A 20828-nucleotide genomic window follows, 5' to 3' on the forward strand; every position below is an offset into this window, starting at 1 on the left:
TCTCATGCATTCATTTTATTCTTTCCTGATTTTTTTTTTAATGTGGCTTTCTTTTATAGATAATGTTCCTGTCCTTCACATACACAAGTTTTGATTGAATTTTTTAAAACATTTTTCCCTTCTCACATTTTTATGCCTCCATCTTCATTTCAAGGTCCCCTAACCTGTTACCTTTATATAAGAGAATGCTAATTCATTTTTTCCTTGCAATATTTTCTGCTCTTTATTTGCTTTGTTCCAGTTTGATATAGCACTGTGTTTTGATCTGTCAGTGATTTTGTATATTTTTATTTATGTTCCTGAGGCGAGCAAAATTTCACTGGGGTAGTAGTATTGTGAATGATCAGTGCAGCCATTAATCACCTGCTTTCTGGAATCACAGGAAAACATGTCTCTCTCTAAATTTTGGAGCAGCAGCCTTGTAGAACTGAGCTCAGAGGTCGAGGTGCATGCCCCTTATCTAAATGAGTGAATTTGAATAATGCTAGATAGGCTTTTCTCTAGTATTTATTGTGGTGGAGTCAGTCTTAAAATGCGTATGAAATGTGGCAGAAAAGTAATGAAATCACAGAATCACAGAATCACAGAATTTCTAGGTTGGAAGAGACCTCAAGATCATCGAGTCCAACCTCTGACCTAACGCCAACAGTCCCCACTAAACCATATCCCTAAGCTCTACATCTAAACGTCTTTTGAAGACTTCCAGGGATGGTGACTCCACCACCTCCCTGGGCAGCCTGTTCCAATGCCTCACAACCCTTTCAGTAAAGAAGCTCTTCCTAACATCTAACCTCCTATCTAGAACAAAAAGGGAATGGAAACAACAAGTTTAAACATTTCCTATCCTTCCTTTTTGACTGGAATTTGTATGCATTGAGAACATCTCTCAATATTTTTCCTGAAATCAGGAAAATTTTCATATAGCCACCTGCTATGCTGTTTTGTTCGGTTCTCTCAGAATGATCACTTAATGGTTTGAACAGTGGTATTGCACACTGTATCTTGGGCTACTGTAAGGATCACTTTTAAATATAGCAGTGCTTTCCAGACTGAAAAGTTAATATTTTAGCATGACATACAGCACTGACGAATGGCAGTCTGTAAGCTCAGTACAGATTTTTTTTTTTTTTTTTCCTGGCAAATATACTCCTCCTTTTGTAAAGGCCAAGAAATTAATGAATGATTTTATTCTTCCCCCTTGCAGCCTGCACAGGGTAATTATATATTATTAATAATGCAGCAGTACAAATGATATTAAATGAACTACATTTGTTAATGTAGATTTTATCCAACTGCTTTTTTCATTGGTGAACTGTTTCTCATCAGGGGGTACTAATTAGTTGTAATATGTGGAAAGATGGGACAGAAACCCAAACTGATAAATAAGAGATTCAGAAAAATCCATGAAGGAGGAACACCATTTAAGAGTGTGAACAGATTACTAAGAGGAGACATGAGATTTTTTTTTTTCTTTTTCATATACTTCATGATCATTTGAAAGCTGGGAAGTATCAACTCTTGTTCTCCTATTGCTATAAAGGCCCCACAGAATATTTCGTTTGTCAGATTTGTAATGCTGTTTTCCTTTGCAGTAACAAAAGTGAATATAAAAGTCTTTACTATGCTTGCTCTTGCATTTAAAATAATGTATTAATGAAAATTAGCAATTATTTATTGCTGTTAAAAATATATTTAAAAAAATCACTAGCCTCCTGATGAAGTTTACTCTCCATGTGTTTGAATAATAGTCTCTTAATTTTTATTTATGTTGTCATACATTTAATGTTGTTGTATGATATATATACGTGCACAATGCATAAATGCAAAGGAATTGATCTGATTTCTACTAAAATCAATTGAAAGGTTTTTGTAGGCTTCTGAGGGTGTATTATGAGCCCAAATAACTGTTCTTACAGCTAACATACAGTTGAGACCCAGACCATATCAAAATGAAACCAACATAATCTCATTTGAAAGCACTTGTTTTCACCTGTGTTCACAGGATGAAAATTAATTTAACCTCATTCATTAAGAGGCTTACTACACATTTTCATTGTATTTCTTATTACCAGAGTCCAGCGGTTCTTGTATGCCGTGGGACCATTCCCATTGGCTAGGCAGTTTTCTTTTCCTGCCCTTTTTACAGGTATTCTGTTTCTAGAAATCTTCACAAAAATATCCTTCCATCTAGAGCACTGTGAAAATAGAAACTTGCTTGAGAACTCATGGCAGCAAACTTGACCACGTGGCACGCAGAGATGTGTAAACCACCGCAGCAGGCACTGTTCAAAGTCCTCAAGCAAGTGTGATTGCCTCATACATTTTTAAAAATGATCAATTATAGGACTCTACGTTCCCCTCTGGAGCGATAGAATTTCTCCTTTTCCTTAAATTCCCCACCCTTGTTTCTTACTGGTGGTGCGTATGATCACCGGCCACTCCATAACAGGCGGTAGCATATCACACTGCCGTTGGGTGGTGCTGTGTATGGTGTGCACACGGGCAGTGTGTGCAGTGATGTGCTCATGGAGCCAGGCTGTGTGGTCCTGCCGGGCTGGGTGGCTGGTGGAAGCCATCGGTGCAGGATTCATTATTGCTGCTGGCAGTCTCAGCATCCAGGAAGCTGTGCCTCTTAAAAACCCTTCACAGAAACACATAGATTCAGAACTGTTTACATTTTAATACAACTATTTCATGTAATTAAAGTAAACAGATAAACAGATCAATATGTTGAAACAGATGTATAAATATATAGATAGACATATTGCACAGAAACCTTAATATTTCATCCAAATGAAATACTCTATTCCAAATATGCCCCGTAGGAGTTTTGCTCAAGGCTATGCTTAGGTATACTCAAAAACTCCTGATAGCTAGTCACGAGGGAAAATATGTTCTCTTACAGATAATTGCTACTGGCAGCTAGAGACCTAGAGAATTTGATGTGCAATAATGTGACCTGACTACGTATTAAACTTTTTTGAAGGACATGTGTAAAGAAATTTTATATGCTTCTCACACTCCTTAGTTTTTTTGGATTTCACTTGTGTTAGCACATTTTAACAACTTCCCTATGTTTAATTCTTCTAGGGTTCATCCTAATAGTTCTCAGCCATAAGAGATTCTATTATGTGTTTTTTTTTTTCCCCCAGTTTTTGTCTTTTTTTTTTTTTTTTTGGTTCCCTCCTACCTGCCCTCTCCTCCCCCCCCCCCAAACAAATAAGGTTTAGAAATGTAGAATGGAGAGGAGAAGGGAAGAAGAATAAAGCCCAAGTGACTTGTAAGGAATATGTAAACAAAGCAGAATTGCATTATTGATGATAGAACTTGGAAAAAAAAAATGAAACCAGTAAATAGTTTTTCTTTAAAAAATACATGAGATTAACTATTCAACTGCTGCTTGTTTTCCTGCTTTAAATTTCAACATTGTCTTGTAAGTGTCTACATCGTATCTTGATATGTGTTATTTACTGCTCTGTTATCTCTTAGGAAAGCTTATGATTGCCTTTCTGTATTCAAAAGGGTATATGTTTGACACCACTTTTTGTCCCATTGGAAAGCACATAGTAATTACAGGAAAAAAAAACAAAAAACAAAAAAAAACTTATAACAAACAGTTCTGACATTGGCTTTTTAGAATTATCTTTTCCTTTAGTGCTGGTTTGTAATATTTGTTTCCCAACATTCAGTATTATCACTAAGCTAAATTTGGTTTTTCATAAACCACCAGAAACAGAAAACGAAATTCCAAAAGATACAAATTGATGCAATGACTCCAATAAATATCTTTACATAGCATATAAAAATACTTGAATCATATTATTTTCTTGTTGGCAGACGTTAACAGGCCATAAATATATATATTGTTGTTCACTGTCCAAACAAAGATAAAAGACAAGTAACTGTTTCCCATCACTATGAAATCTTTCTATTCCTCTTATTTAATAATAAAAAACAAACACAAAAAAATCACAAATTCCATATTTATATCTGTAGTCAATATAACCGACTGAAATATTTTCTTTTTAATTTCTATTATCATTTCTATTTTTACTGTGAAACTTTATATATGAATATAGATAGGAAAGTAGTGTTTGTATATAGGTAGTGATAATGTTTTGACATAACATGGAAGTTTAAGTGCAAAAACATTTCACTTTGTTTCTATAAAATAAACCTGTCTTATTCTCGTTAAACAGACAACAATGATATAATAAAAAAAAAAATCACAACGTGGATTTGCTATAATTTAGATTTTACTAAGTGGTAGTTGCGGAAAATAGTAGAGCATATAATATAATAACTAATTAGAAAAATGAATTACACTCCTGTTCCTTAAAACTCCTTGATTTGGACAGTTTGACACATTTCTCAGCTTCCTTTGGTACCTCACAGCTTTATGGAGATGAGGTTAGTACAGATGTCTTTGCTGGGGTAGTTCAGTAAGTCTTAATTCTTGACCATACTTCCTTCTGAAGATCCCTTTGTACATTGTTGCCAAGCAAAAAATATGGCCTTTGATTATCAGGGTTATAATGAGGAATTACAAAATTGTCACACAGTTTTGTCAGGAAGGAAATCCCATTGCTCAGTTATCAGTGGGGTGCATGTAATTTAGCCTTTGTATCTCTCCTATAATATGCTGCACAACCACCACCTTTCTGAAGATACTGAATTAAAAGCCATTCCAATGGAGCTCTGACAGGTTTGGTACAGTGCTCCTTCAGCGACGAAGCACCTTACTATTGTATCAGTGGACTTATGACCACACTGGGAGGGAAATTTGTTTCCAACTTTCCGTATTGTGGAGATGATCTGGTCCCAATTGCTGTATCATGTGAGGTAGACAGGTGGCATCAGGCAGTTAGCAAATAAAAGATGAAGGCATCAGCAGCAGGTTACGGCCTCGGGCTCAGCAAACACTCAAATCAGCTGCAGCAGGTTGAGGCCTGAGGCAGGACAGCATGGCTGACTCCTGTGGAAACAAAGCCAGACCTGTCACCAGCGCAGCTCGTCCATGAATGCCTGCAACTGAGATGCTACAGAAGCTGTGCAGAGCCTCGCAGTTACAGGTCAGCCATGCCATGTGTGACATCTGGCTCACTCCTGAAACCAAGAAGTCCCCCAAATATCTGAATCAGGTAAAGCCTGCTGCTGCAAGGAAAGTACTTATTGAAAGGTGCATTACAAAATTTATGCATTTCAGTACTTAAAGGATTTTAAAAGTTGTATTAATGTAATGTGAAAAGGGAGATGGGTATAAGCCAAGAAAGTGTAAACACAGATGTACTGGGTGTCCCAGGCCTGTGTACCTGCTGCTGCTGCTGAGTGGTGAATGCCTCCCATTGGATCTGTGGTAAAAACTGAGGAGCATGGGAGATGAGAGTACACAGGTTAAGGAGAATTAGTCACTTTTCAGGGTAAACCATAAAAGAAAAAATTCTTTGCATATGCCTTTAAGGGTTTATATATTCAAGCAATTGTATATTTATTTCCCATATGCATATGCCTCTGATAAAAAGTTTTTAGCCCAAGACCTTGTTCATTTTTCCAGTATTTGTCTAATAATTATTTTCTTTCTCTCTGTAACCTCTGCCTGTCTTGGACTCTTATGACCAATGTTGGCTGTAATAGCTTTACTACTACTTTTTTTGCAAAAAGAAAAACAAATAAACCCCTTCTTTCTTAAACAACAAACAAAACAAAAAACCATAAAACCTAATGAGACAAGCAGAGTTTTCCATCTTCTAATATTCAATTCACAAGATGTGAATTACAGCAAGTAGAAAAAAGTCCCAGTTTTTTAATTAAAAAAAAAAAAAAACAAACAAGGCAAGCTCTTAACATCAAAACAAGGAAAATAATATCTGAATAAAATTTCAAGTCCTAGGTGAAACTGTGACGTAAATTACATGAGGAAATAAGCAGTTACCTGTAAGATAATGGTTCACAAAGAGTGTAGATAGGTACAGACCCTTAACAAGTCCCTCAGCTACAGCAGGCTCTCAGTGTGTGCTGCTGGCCCTTCATGAAAGTTAATAGGGTTCTCTTCTGGCTTGGCCTCTCCCAGCAGAGCTAACTGTGGTTCACCTGGCAGTCTCCCTCTGGGGAAGGAAGCAAATGAGTAAAGTAAGCAGTAAAACAGTCACTACAACCTCACCAAGCTCAATGGTAAGAGTTGTTGTCCTTCAGAGAAACACAGCGGTGCATACAAGGTACCTGATACAGGTACTAGTAGAGGTGGCTTCTAACTGGACTGTTTGATGCTGTGCTGAGTGCAAGCTAATATCTGAAATATTAGCTTGAGCTCAGTGGTATTTTAACTGTGATAATGGAACTTTTAATCACTTTAGAGTGGAGGCAGAATGAGCTCTTACCTACCTGTGGTTACATTACATAGTCATAACCATTCAGACTTGTTATTTCTGGCACTGATTGTCTGAATTCAATGAGAATATTTCCATTAATATGACGCTACAGATCAATCCTGAGAGCACAAGTTTTGTTCACTGTAAGCTAGACAACAACAACAGTGAAATATAATTCATAGAAATCAGCTGATGTATTCTTCATTTGCTGATAGCAAAAAAAAAAAAAAAAAAAAAAAGTGTGCTGTTTTTTACAGTATCCTTTTATAAAGTCTTCAAGTGAATCAAGAATCAGAAGAAAGGGTCTGGCATTGTGCCTTCTTTACACATGAAGTTCTTTTGAAATCAGCAGCCTGTAAGGCCTGTAAAACTACTAAACTAAGAACTGCATCCAGAGAATCTCTGGGTCAGCATACCAAATTTTCTCTTTTGCCAAGCACACTTGCACTGGCTGGAAATGGGATAAATTTGCATTGGCTGGAAATGTGGTTGTCCTTTTTATAGAGGAGAGAATTGAGGAATTCCTGGTCTCATCAACGACCTCAAAATATTTGGGCAAAGAAAAGGAATAAACTTCTGGTGTAACTGCATAATGTTTTGCATCAGTGACAGAAACTCTGCCTGTCTGAACTGATCAGTGGCTATGCTTTACTGTGATTTCTAAAGCAAATGCTGAGGTCTAAGAATTCAGGGTGGCAGTTATGAAATATTAAGAAATCCACAGGGGACAAAAATCTGTACTACTAAACACCAGTAAAGAACTACATAATTACTGAATAATCATTTTTCTTGCAATGAAAAGTATCTTAACTTTTTGAAATAATGCACATTTAACATAGATTGGTATCTCTGAAGCAGATGTCTCCTTGACATGTGCATTCAAGCTGTTGGTGGTGACCTTGTAGGGTGAAGCGGCTTTGAAAATTTGCTTTTCCTCCCAATCTGTGAAAATAATGCTGTACTGAAGACTTAATAAAAGTCATAGCTTCTCATAGAAGCTTATTTCAGCAAAGTAAACTATTAATTAAAATAACAAATGTCAGCTATTTCTCAGCTTGACAGTTAACACAACACAGCTTTTGCCTAGCATGATGTACAGAATGTATGGGAGGTATACCTATAATTCATTTTATCTATGTATGGTTCACTTCTTATATTTTAATACAGTGATAAATTAACAAAAAATGCTGCACTTTTCTTAGTGGTGTGAGAGCTTGGGGAAAACCCATCTGGCATGTAAACAGCGTATGGCTAAAATGGGGAGAAAAATTATATTAGGGAATTTCTGAAGGACTTAAGCTTTAGAAAACAAAGAACATTTTTAACGCTGTCACTTGCCCTTTATGTTCCATTACCCCCTCAGGTGGAGCAAATGTGGAGGGATGGGAGAGGAAGGTGTGTGCTATTGCTGTAATGTGGTTATTTTTTGTGCGTTAAATGAAAAAAAAAAAAAAAAAAAAGCAAGGGCAGGGCATTATGGCTTTGAGTTACATGTATATTCCACTGTGAAGGTAAACACCTCTCAGGAATTGAGGCAGAAGACATCTGCTGTTGCCTTCTTTTGGAAGTTTAGGTCTGGCAAAAGGGCCTGCTGGACCTTACCACAACTTAAAGCAACACTGGGGGTTTGGTGTTGCTGCTCTGTATGCTGGGGGTATGGCCAGCACAGGAGGAACTGGCGTACAGATGTGTCTTGCCTTGTCTATACGTGGGAATTTTTTAGAGGAACTGATGTGGGCATTTTTGTGGATGCTGTCTTCTTTTGCTGTGCTGATGGTCTGGTCTAAAAACACAGATAATGAACATCCAAGGTTTTGGGTTTTGTTCTTGACTTGCATCTGAGCAACTTTGTTAGGCCTATGTGTGAGAGAAACAGGTCAAAAGTAACCTTTTACCTTGTGGCTCTGTGTTTCCGTGAGCCCAACTTGAGCTGTCCATGCACTTGTAATTTCAGCTACAGGCACTACTCATTCGTATGCTCCTAACTTCCTGCCCTCTCCTGTTGAATTCCCAGAACTAGAGATGACTCTTTGAAAAGCTTGTCCTTAACTTCTGCCACTGGTTTCCTGTAAACAAGGTATATGGAATATTTTTTTTTTCTGTCTGAATGTTTTGAGAAATACAGGTAACTCAGCATCTGATGTTTTTGTAGAGTTAACTGCCCCTCGTGGCTGAGAAAGCAAATCACAAAGACAGGCAGAAAGCCATTAGCCAAAGTAAATAAGGCAAAGGATTCAGAGAATTAAAAGTACAGGTTCAAAAGCAGTCAAAAAACTTATTAACCCTCATTTATAAAGTTAGCATTTCAGAAAATTTGATGGCCAGTGACTAGGAAGTTGAAAAGGCAAAAGCAATGTACACAGTGTGCTTTGTCAGGAGCAAAGGGTGTTACTTGCTAGAAAACTGTAACTTAACGTGTATTTGTTTGAGTGAGGGCTGCTTTCCTTTTGGGATGTGGTTAGGAAAAACTTTTATTTATATAGTTAAGCATTTGAACAATTGAATTCTGCTGTGTCTGACTTTTATCTGTTTACTTTAATCCTGTATTCTGTGGCACAATGCTTATTGGGCAAGGGAAGGAACATCTTATATGAGCACATCATCAAAATACCGATTTTGCAGTTCTGAAATTTCTCCATAAATAGTTAAGAATGCAGCAGCCACAAAAGAGGAGGAAAACAAAACAAACTATTCCTGCTGCTTTTCTCTCTCTCTCTCTCTCTCTTTTTTTTTTTCTTCTTCATAGAGAGAAGCTAAACCTATGCAGAAATTCTGAATAATTTGCTATAGTGTTTAAGCTGTGTTGCACTTAAAACTGACCTGATAAAGCATGAAGATTTTTTTTTCCAGTTGTGATTCGAAGACCAAATTCTTTCCTGTTTCTAACTCAATGTTTAATAAGAAAACAAATTAGGAGTTAGATGTTATAGGGCTGCCCATGAAAAAACCCTTCATCTGGCCTTCAGAAAGACATTGAATGAATTGCAACTTCTATGATATAATTTTATTCACATAGATGTGGTAGCACTGTTTAGCATTTAAATTTGGGCAGGTTCTGTCCTTGATGCCATGCTGTGCATTGCATTAAGTAGAGTTACTGGCATAGAGTAAGAATACAGCCCTTTCACGTTAGCTTTCATGCATTTCTCTGATTTTCTTGCATTTCTCTTATTAAGCCTGAAATCTTGTGTACAGTGCTGGATATTGGGCATTGTTAAAGATAAGTAGTGCTTGGAGTAAAAACAATTTTTTTAGTCATTAAAAATGGCTTTTATTGCTCTAAAACCTTGCAATCTTGAGTAAACGGATCTTTTTCTCACTCTGATCAATGTAGCTGTAGCTGACATACTTCATACAGCAATGCTGACTGCAACAAAGCAATGGGAAGGAGTCACTGTGCTAGCTGTTAGAGTCTGTCTGCAGAGCAGTTCTGCAAGAGGAGGCCAGGAGCAGCATATAGCAGTATGTGGTAGATATGAGGCTTGTGTGGCCAAAATTGTTGACATTCTCACATTCACAGAGGGAATTTTTGCCTTGTGGGTCTACAGTCTGTCAGACTCCAGGAAAGGATGTGCTCAAGGTACTGAAGTTAACAAATACAGACATTAAAGGCCAGCCTGAGAACTCAGTATCAAGGGATGTGTCTGTGGAGAGAGCTGCATCCTAATACTTGTATTTCTCTGGATATAAATGACTGTTATTGCAGCTCTGTTCTCAAAGGAAGGCCTTCATAAGGTGAATATCTGGTCCTCCACTGCAGACTTTTTGGATTTGATAGGGGAACATTTCTTGAAAGCAAAACAACCCATGAAACTTTCACTTAACTAACAATTCATTATTTAATTATGATAATTGTCATAATTGTTTTAATTATGAAAAATTAAAGCTATGACAAATGAAGATTATGACATTAAAATGACAATTAATTTCAAATTAAATCATGGAGTAAGATTTGTTGAGGTAGAGATCTGAAAATGTTTAGCAAACAAGTGCATTTACAGTAAAGAGGTATATTGTGTGGATGATCCCATCTTTCCAAATTGCTATGTCCCATCTAAGCAGCAGGAATTGTGTGTCCTCCCAAGAAATGTGAGGTAAAACATGTTGGTCTACATTAAGGTAATATTTTTTGTTTTTGAGAAGCTACCTGGAAAATAGCAGAAGACAGTACATGTTTCATTTAATAGCATTGGTGTTTTTTGTATTTATTCAGTTACAGATTTGCAAAGAAAATATGGTTCTCCTTGGAATCAATTAGAAAGTGCTGTCTTTGGCTGATCAGAATGCTGCCTAAGACAGGTCTGTTCTAATTGTGTAATACCTTTCATAAAGAGGAAGCTGGCCATTTCAAAGAGGGTGTTAAGCTGCAAGAAGGGAGCTATAATACAGAAATGTCGAATGCTGCTTTTGCTGTGCCCTGTATCAATATATGCATGTCGGAGTGGGTCAGACAGAATAAGAACTAGCTCAAACATTTTTCTTTGACATAAATAGAATAAGGTTGTCGTGTTATTTCACAGGTTTTAAAATACTGAGTTAATAATGGCTATAGCAGTGCCTGCTTTCACTTGATAGGTTCAATTACCTTTGCTGTGAGGGAGTAAGGAGCTTATATTCCATTTTCCTTTCAAGGTGTTTGTCATATGCTTTCAGTGCTGAAATTTTGGGTGCTTCTGAGGAGTAACTTTTTTGCCATATGTTTTTCCCCTTTTCATGTGAATAAAAGCTGAATGAATGGGTCTCATCATTTTTTATCTGCCTTCCACCCTAGAAGGCAGACAGTTCTACTGCAGCAGGGTCTCCAAATATTCCTTTTAAATGTTTTGATTTATAAAGTTTTACACTTGTCATAAACAGTCCTAATATGTAATTCCTCTGTATGAAAGTAATATAGCCAGAACTGAAGTTGGTGGCAAACTGTTTTTATGCATAAAGCTGTTATTACAGGAAAAATTTACTCCATGTATATCCTGCAGGAGAATTTCCCTATATTTAGTTGATTTTGAGGAGAAGTAGAATGTGTTCGTTAAGTCATAGTTTCTTTGTACTACGTGGTATCAAAAGACTAAAATGTATATGGTATTGGTAAATATTTATCTGAGAAATAGTAATCTCCTGACACCAGATCCATATTATATCATAAATTGACACAAAATATATGAATATTTTGGAAAAAAAAACGTGAATATACCATTTGCTTTAGCTTTTTAACAAGAGTGTAGTCAATTACATGAGAGAGAAAAGTTGTTTTTCCCAAAGGTGGAAAAGGCATTGGTAAAATCAGAACCAACCCATTTTACAAGTAACCTGACTCATTTTCTGTTCAATCAGAAACCCAACATGACAAGCAGTGATCAGCTTTCATCTCTTTTTATCTCTATATACAAATATGTTTATTTCTAACTCTTTTTAATTCTCCTGAAGTAGTGCTTAGATCTACTTGTGAAGAGGAGACTGGCTTTAGAAACTGTCATCAGATGTTATTAGGGGAGGACATTAACCACTTATTTCCTATAACTGTTTCTAGAAATCAGTCACTGTTTTTAGTGTGATGTAGCAGAGGAGGATTCTGGAGAGAACTGTTTAAAGTTGAAACAAAACATTCTTTATGGAATGTTGTTATAGCCATGGTGGTTAAGACTCAAACTTCCGAAAGTTTGGCACTTGGAACTCAATATGAACTATCTGTGATCTCTGGAGATTTTAGTTTGGTATTCTAGGCTTGGATTACAAGCATTTCTTAGTATCTCTGAAAACCAGGCTGTTATTGATGTATTAGTGCATAGCACATATTTAGGTGCTTCTAAGGAGGAACAGAATGTGTTCTTCCCCATTTTATTTATTTATTTATTTATTTATTTATTTATTTATTATTTTTACTCATGATATTATGGTTTCTTAAAGGTGCTTCCAGTAAAACCAATAGGATCTGCAGGTACTCCGCACTTGTAAAATCAGTCTAGGTCCTGATTTTCTAGGGTGTTAAACACCCTTTGTGCTCAGTGAGTCAGAGGCTGTTGTGTTTGCTCAGCAACTCACAAATTTCAGTCCTTATTGCTGATAGGTGCAATTGGAAACACTGGCGCTTTTCCTAGAATGAATCAGTTTTAACACTATGCAGAAAAGGAGAGCTTGTCCTACCCACCCTTTGTCCTCATGCTCACAGATTTCTTATATTTTGCTGATATTGCTGGTACAGAATAACTCATTTGGATGCAAGAGCCCACTCTTCATGCTTCAATCACTCTAAAGGCTTCCCAAGCAAGCAATGTTGTAGCTCTTCTGTAGTGAAGAGAGCCTTGAAAACTATTTAAAGCATATATGAAGTGTCTTTCTTGAGAAACGCATCTTATAATGCTGAGTAAGTGCTGCTCAGTTGTGTTTGGTGAAGCAGTATCAGTAGTGCTTGACAGATGAGTACTTTTAGAAACTAAAAGAAAAATCTCACTTCTTTCTCTGTGTTTGATGTGGATAAAAAATACTTCTAATGCAACTCCACTAAACTAGAGAAATGGGGAAAGTCCTGCTATAGGTAGGCTTCTATCCTGACTAGTGGATTTAGGACTGTATTTTTGAGAGGGTGAATAATGACAGCCATAGCTCCTGGCTTGTTCTGTCTCTGCTACTGTCACTGATGCTATTAATACCATCTCAACATTTTTGTTACAAAACACCAGAAGAAGCAATACTAATAATCTAAAATTAGAGGACCAATCCATCTCCCAGGAAAATCGAGCACCATACCTTGGCCATGTCACAAATAGGGATTGTTATTTTTTGTAGCCAGTTACTTTATCTCCTATTCTAGAACACACTTTAGGAGCGTCATAAACATCTCATGCTGAAATTACATAATTTATGTTTATAGAGGGAACTGAGATGCTTGTAGGGAGGCCGATCACTTTGTGGAATAGCTGTCTCCCTAAAAGTAATGAATTTCTGCGGTCAGCATATATTGTTGATTTCACAGCTTTTATAGATTTCTCTTGCTCTAAAGATTAAATCTTTCCAGCTACTAGACAAATCATTCATTCAGTTAATGGATTGCTTATCTTGACAATGACTATTCCTATTTCATGAATATATAAAAAAAAAAAAAAAATCTGATAATTGGCTCTATTTACTGGCGTTTTTCTAGTGAAGTTTAATATATCTTCTATAGATATTGATTTCAAATGGTGCACACGTATCGATTGAAATTAAAGTTCTATGTACTCTGCAGTCATGGCTCTCTGACTAGGAATGATGATAGTGGATCTAGGCAAAATATACCGTTTTAAACGAAACTGACATTACTTAGTTTCAGACAAATGTATTTGCAACTTCACTTACCACAGGATGGTATTGGTAGACAGACTGTCTGAAAAGAGACATGCATCTTTCTCCTGTGAGGGCAATATCAGGACAATTTTGTTCATCTTCCTGTAAATGCAGGGAAGTCAGCTATTAATGGACTTAATTGTAAAAGACACTGTTGTTTTTTGTTTAGCATTATGCAACAGCAGTAAGAACATTGTATTTTGGTCATCCAGAGGCAATTTAGACTCTGGGTAATACTGTAATAGAACAATAAAACAAAGCTCAGTATTTCTTTCCTGTTAAAATAAAACCATATAGCATAAATGTGTCTTGGAAACCCTGTCAATATTTATCACAATCTCTCAAGAAATGCATAACCAATTTTTGCTAAATGATAAAGCATGAAACATCTAACTTTTACTTTGTTAGTCATAAGAGTCTATCTGGGTCCATTTCCATTGCCTGGCATGGGGGCATAGTAAGTGTGGTGGTAGTTTATGAGTTGGCTAGAATAAATCAGAATTATCTGTAATTTGTCTCTCCTGTTATGTGTGATCTTATACTGTGCTTAAATTTGTATGGAAACAAAATACAATTGCCTCTGTTGAATTGTTCCCAACATGAAGGGTATTTCTCTTCTCCCTTTGGTAATTACTAAATAGGATTTAATGTTTAGCCTGAGCTTTGGGGTATGGCCAGATACCCCATAACCCACTCTGAACCCAGTCTGCTCCATGCCTCTGTCCTGGCACAGTTCTCTAGAGAAGGCATCTGCTAGTGGCATTGTTGCCTATCTGAAACTGGGCATTCCTTCCTTCCATTAATGGTGAGATGGGACCTCTGGTCTCGGGTGAAAAAGTCTCCTTTCAAGTCTCCTTTTAGAGCACCAAAGAGAGCTGCTTCAGTGTGCCACCTCCTCTTGCTCCCTGAGGATTGGCAGGTATTCTTACTGGCTACAAACGGCTGTGTTTATTTGCTGCCTTCCAGGAACAGGGAGAAGCATGCCAACAGGTACTTCTGGTCTCAGCGGGGATTCATGTGGCTATTAATACATAAGGGGCACTAGGAAATAGCTCTATAAACTGCTCTGTTTTTATTTGGCTTTCATTGAAACAGTAGTAGACCAGTTGTCTATTTCTTCTTCCTTTCGATAAAGATTGGAAGCTTTAGCATAACGTATAGCATTTAATTTTTACCAATAGAGAGCTGAGGACTGTCTCCAGTTTTGCTCAGCATTCTGTTTAGGTGCTGGCTCATTACTGAAAGCCTGTTATTGTTGAAGAACAGACTCCATTTACTACCTGAATATTGACTCTAACTTAAGTTTCATCTAGCATGAACCCTTCATGTAGAAAAGCCTGATAATTCTTATTTTGAATTGGTTAACCAAAAGGGAGTAACACTGCAGCAATAGGTGGCAGAATTTAGCAGCTTGTAAAATATTTTTTTTTTTTTTTTGCTGGTACATTAGTTCCTCTAATAATTGAATAATCTGATTCTTCAGCCTTTGATAATAACGTTTATTTTTAATAAGTATTTTAGAAAATTGCCAGTGTTGTGTATCTTGGATAAGAATAATTAATTTAAGAAGAGATGACTCAGATATGGTTAGCTTACTCTGAACACATAACCTGAATTGAAGGAAAGATCTCTGTTATGAATTGAATCACAGTAACACTTCTGCAACTCTTGCATTCTTCTGAAGCTGTTTGATTCAAACACTGACATAAGCTGACCTGGCTTAGTTTGTGTGACCTGATGGGAACGTAGTTGGAGGTGGTATGGCTGCAGGCATATTGAACATTATTATTTCACTATCAGAGCACTTCACTTAATATTTCATCCGCCAGTTTATAAATGAAGCATTTATCATGGGGAGGCTGTTGTGCTTCAAAAGATTATGGAGCTCAGTTTTCTTCTACCTCAGGCAAGAATCCTATTTGTTGCAGTGTATTTTTACCAACGGACCATGAGTCTAGAGTTTTATTTCATGTCTACTTAATAACTAACAATTTGAACTGTAGATCACAAAACAGGTGCTGCTGACTTTCCTTTGCTAGATGCCATTACTTCTAAAAAACCTTCAATAGAGAAACTAGTATCTAGGCTTTTAGAAACTTTTTTTTTTTTTTTTTTTTTTTTTTTGGTCATAAGAATAAGACAGTTCCTGCCATTGTGTTTTTGGTATATGCAAGAGGTTCCATTAAAGCATGTCAATATTCACCCTAGTATGGCTGGCAGCATTTTTGGCTTTTAATGGAGAATAGATTGTTTGTAGAATCTAAGGACTGGAGGACTGCTGCATATACCCTTGTCTTCCTTAATTCTTGGAGGTGGACGAGACTTCAGACCAGGAGTCAATAGAGTTTGAACTAATAGAACTTCTAGCCTTGGGATAATGTGTAAAGAAACATTGATTTTTATGCTAGAAAAATGCACATACAAGATAGATTTCTACATTTGTCCTTTACTATTGCATTGACAAAAAAAAATATATAAAAGAATAAAAAAAAAAATCCACACCTGTTTGTTTTTCATCAGGCAGAATTGTGTAGTACACACAAATATTTGCCACCTTGCCTGACCTTGTCCTGAGGTATTTACATTTTGGAACCCATTTAAATTTTCTTGTTGTGTTGGACTTCGAAGTATTTGACAGTGAAAGAGATTTTGTTGACATACCAAATACTAAATATTACTCTTAGTTTTAACTGCTTATCATACTGTATATGCTGCATGGAAATGAGAAACATTTCAACACCTTGACTTCATCTCCTGCTTGTTTCAAGGTAGGAGTATATTTATTTAAGGAAAAGAATAAACCACCAAGGTTCAAAATATCAAGCTTAGTATACCTGAGCAAAATAACAACAAGCCCCTTCCTAGGCAGATTTCAAAGACCTCTGTGTTTGTCACTTAACACTCCTTGTTAACAGAAAAAAGAAACAAAGAAAAAAATGGCAAAACCCAACTGACTCATGTCAGTTGAGGCATGGACATTTTGCAAGATGAGGGCACATTGGTGCAGTCACTCCTAGCTGGTACTTGCCACGACAAACGTCACAGACACAGGTGTAAAACTTCAGAATGGATCCCTTATCTTAGATTCAGTGAAAGAATAACACTTCCTGTGTTTTCTAGGGTAGCAGGATTGCATCTACTGCCTCTGTTGCACCTCGAAGTTCTCTCTATTTGTCCTGAGATGGAAAATAAATAAGAACCCACTTAAATCTCTGGAGTAGTCATACATATACCTCCCTCACTGTGGCTGCTTGTTTCCTCAAGTGGAGGCAGCTGCCTTTCTGGGTTCTTAAGAGGCCCTCATGCTCCATTTTAATTCCCACAGGATAAGAGATGAATTCATACTGGTTTATTTTAATATGTTGAAACTCCAAAGTAAAAGCGCAACATAAAATAAGACAACTGAAAGGAAAGGTCCCAGATGAAAATCGGGGAGACAAGGGAAGAGATTAAGCTGAAAGACAGTAATAACTGCAATAATAAACATCTTAACGGAAGTGCAACCCAAGTGAGTTTTGCCATAATCCTACTGAACTCATAGCTGACCAGCTACTTACCTAAGTTATAATGTCTGCCAGAGATCCTCAGCAAGGCTGCAGCTCCACTGTGTTGGGCTGTGAACGTGAATACAGTTAAGGGAAGTTTCTGTCTTCAAAAGTTCATTTTCTAAATCAACCTGGAGGGACACATTGGCCCAGATTTACTAAAAGACAATGAATGATGCACTGAATCCTTAAAGGTGTGGGTTTTGTGTTGGTAAAATTTTGCATACTTTACAGTCTCTGTGGTAGCTTTTCCTAATTGATATACATGAAAAGATGATGAAGAAAAGTGCTGAAGATCAACATTTAAATATTGCGGATCCTGCTGCTTCATTCATTACAATAGTGATAACAAAATTATCTTCTGAGGTCATCTGCTTCTCATTTTAAAATATATGCTTGTTTTTGTCTTTTTTTCAGGATATTTTCTGATAAGTCTTAGTAAGTATTTGAAGTCAACTGTTTCTCATTTGGTGTTTCAGTGCATGCTTTCTCAATGCTTTAGTTAATTGCTTGAAGTTTTGCATTTCGACATCTAAAAATTTTCAACAGAAATTAAATTAAAAAGCTAATGTTGAATAACAGCAAAACAAAGTGAAAAATCACACTGGTCTTGTGAGGTTTTTCATAGAAAGAATATTCTACTTCAGGCATAAAATATGCTTTTTATTTATTTATTTTTTCCTTAGTTGGTTCAGTGCTTTAGCCTCCTGTCTTTAAAATGAGGATAATTTATTTTGTTTTATTTTGCTACCTATTTTGCATGTTTGGTTCGTGGGACAGGGGTGCTCCTCCATGCTGAGCAGAAATACCAGCAGCAGTGCTGAGTTTTACTGTGCAGAACCTGTTCGAATGTCACAGGACAGGGATTTCTGAGCAGAATCAAGCTGTTTGATGTTCATATTCTGTTTAGAGGTTCTGCTTGATGGTTTGTGTGGGGATAAAGGAAGTATAAATAACATTTGCTTGAGCATCTGTTTTAATTTCCCCTTTTTCTCTGTCTTTGGGTGAGAAATTTCTTAAAATATAGGCTGGAGGCAGTGGGAAAGGGATGTGAAGATGACAGAGGCTGTGAGAAAGGGGAAAGCAATTAAGAGTTCTGTGGGCTAGGGATAAGGCTTACAGCAATTCAGGGACTGGGAAAGGTGAAGGGGTGGGAATAGGTTTAATTTAGATTACAGGACTTCCAGGCAGGATAAAGATTCAAGACAAACCCTTGAGGCTTACTAGCATGTCAGGAAGGGAATGTTAGCATCCCTGAATATAGATGCTCTCTTAAAGAAGAACAGTCCATTAGCAAAGGAGTTGTGGAGTCAGTAATGGAACCACAAAGGTCAGGTGCAGTGCAAACCATCCAGCTACAAAGGATCTCTGTGTGATCAGTGTTGGGGAAAGAGCATGAATAAACCAACAAAAGAGCTGCATACTGTGATGGCCTTGTCCTTTACATGGTTCCCACAGGACACCTTAAAAGCCATGAATTACCAGCTTAGGGGAAGCTGGTAAGGCTATTATAGGAACTGTTTGGAGCTCAGAAGTGATGTGTGAGGACTGGGTACCTGATTAATAGCTTTCTTGCACTGCACTGGCATTGAAAGCCAACACTCTCTGGCCTTCCCTGGGTGTCAGTCCAGGTTTATCCAATATGATGCTGACTCCTCTCTTTCCTTCATTCTTCCCTAAATGTCATCAGGAGGGAATTAGTATAAATATTCATGCCTAGGAAATAATAATTGCTCATTTGCCTTTCTGAAATGTAACTTACTGTAAAGCAAACCAGATTACTGCAGATTCAGAATAATAGTGTTTTGTTCTAGGATGTTGAAGAGGAACAACACAAATCCATTTTGAAAGTTAACCAAAGTCATTCAGTGCTTTGGTAGTTACTTTTCATGCATTGTTTTTTACTGAGGTAGGCACATAGTAGTGCTCCCGTCCCAGATACGTAGACGTTGGTAACCAAAATATAATGAATGTGCTGTAGCCACCGAAATGGTAATGAGAAGTTTTTTTTTTTTTTTCTTTTTTTTTCTTTTTCCATTCTTACTAGTAAGAAGAAAGAGTTTTTCTAACCAAGTAAAAGTGGGCAATGTGGTCGCTGTTTTGTAGTTAGGAAGAAGAACATCTTTTGAGGTTAAGTATAATAACATGTCTAAATTTTAAACTCTTAAACCAACCAATTTTAAACCAACCAAAGCTAACTCAAAAACCCATTACTATTTCTGAAAACTCATGGATGTTACAAATGTTCTCCCTCTCTGGTAATAATTAGTCTGTGTGTGATACCTTCTGCTTCAAAATTCAAGACAAATGCAACCAACTATTCAAAAAGAAGTTGCCTATTTAGACATACAAAATATGCAAGATATCAGATATGTGAATTATTGTTGAACTGATCTAGGGAAGGCAACTAGCCTGTTAATGAAATTTTCAGATGATACTGAATTAGTGATAGTTGCAAGCAACACTCAGAGTGGAAGAATAGTTTAAATCATTCTAAGACAATTAGAATTAAAGGAAAAAAAATAAATTGAGATTTATCTGGGGAGAGGGGGAGGAAAAGCAAATTATAAAAAGAAAGGAGTATGGGAAGATGGGAAGAAAACAATGTGAGAGAAGGGTGGGAATGAAAAATCCTAATATACAAGGGAAAATGGCTTTTTGATTGGATGTAAATCAATAAAATAAATCTATGAGGCAAAGGTGGTAGAAATACAGGTAATAGGTCTTAGTGTCAATAAAATAATTTAGCCTAGTGGTTAAAAATAATGTCATGTAACTTAAATTTCTGTGATACCAGAAGAGCCTACAAAAGTGGCAAAATATGCAGTGCTAGAGATTATAAAAAGTAAACTGAAGAAAGTACTAGAAGACTGCAGGAAGCAAGCTTGCATTGGCAGAGGAATACTCTGTAGATGACCTAATAGGTCTTTGTCATCTCCAGCCTAGGTTGTATATTACATGATTTGATTCATAACAGTCTAGAAAGCAGACATTTATTTGTCATACAAAAAATAACCTCTAAGCATCAAATTAGAAGTTTATTACTGAAGATTATAACAGCTCCTTTGAGAGTGGACATGGAAGTGCATTCTGCTACGTTGACATCATATTTATTGGCAAAAAAGGTAGATGCCCCTTTCTCTCTGCATCCTGCCATCTCCTCACATATATTAATTTCATCTGTAGAGTTGCAATAAAGGCCTTGTCCCTGTATGTTCAAAAGTGCATGTCAAATTTAAATTGGCCCATATCATTTGGGATTACAGAAAAGTGTAGTTCTTTATCAACACCTGGAGGCTACTGAATTTGAAATCTTGCATACGATTCAGTGCAGTTCTAGTTGAGCGTAGCCAGCCAGACTTCATTACCATGTTGTACCTTGAAGATGGAGTGTGGTCCCAAATGGAGCTACATCTTGGCAGTCTGCTGCTATGGGGGTTCAAATGGGGCATACAGAAAGATACTTCCACCCCACACCCCTGGCCCTGCGTAGTGTATTTTATCAACAAAGAAAGGACTCTTCCCAGAACATGTATGATCATGACCAAATGAAAAATAAAAATCATGCTAAGTGTATTTTAAATATCTGGGGAGT

At 36.8% G+C, this 20828-nt stretch overlaps 2 long non-coding RNA genes across 4 annotated transcripts in view; one reads left to right on the top strand and one right to left on the bottom strand.

Annotated features, from left to right (window-relative positions):
* The window catches only part of LOC110353205 (uncharacterized), a 92981-nt gene that overhangs the window by 59640 nt on the left and 12513 nt on the right, over positions 1-20828 (top strand). The gene's annotated exons all lie outside the window — the stretch shown is intronic.
* The window catches only part of LOC140003126 (uncharacterized), a 59897-nt gene continuing 42312 nt past the window's right edge, over positions 3244-20828 (bottom strand). For both annotated transcript variants that reach the window (XR_011811132.1, XR_011811133.1), the window contains 4 exons: positions 17246-17364; positions 13701-13790; positions 5933-6104; positions 3244-4975 (listed from right to left, as the gene is read on the bottom strand). This is a non-coding gene — a long non-coding RNA (uncharacterized lncRNA). The remainder of the gene's footprint in view (positions 4976-5932; positions 6105-13700; positions 13791-17245; positions 17365-20828) is intronic.

This window comes from Anas platyrhynchos, chromosome 8, assembly GCF_047663525.1.
Source record: "Anas platyrhynchos isolate ZD024472 breed Pekin duck chromosome 8, IASCAAS_PekinDuck_T2T, whole genome shotgun sequence".
In the NCBI taxonomy this organism is placed as follows: Eukaryota; Metazoa; Chordata; class Aves; order Anseriformes; family Anatidae; genus Anas; species Anas platyrhynchos.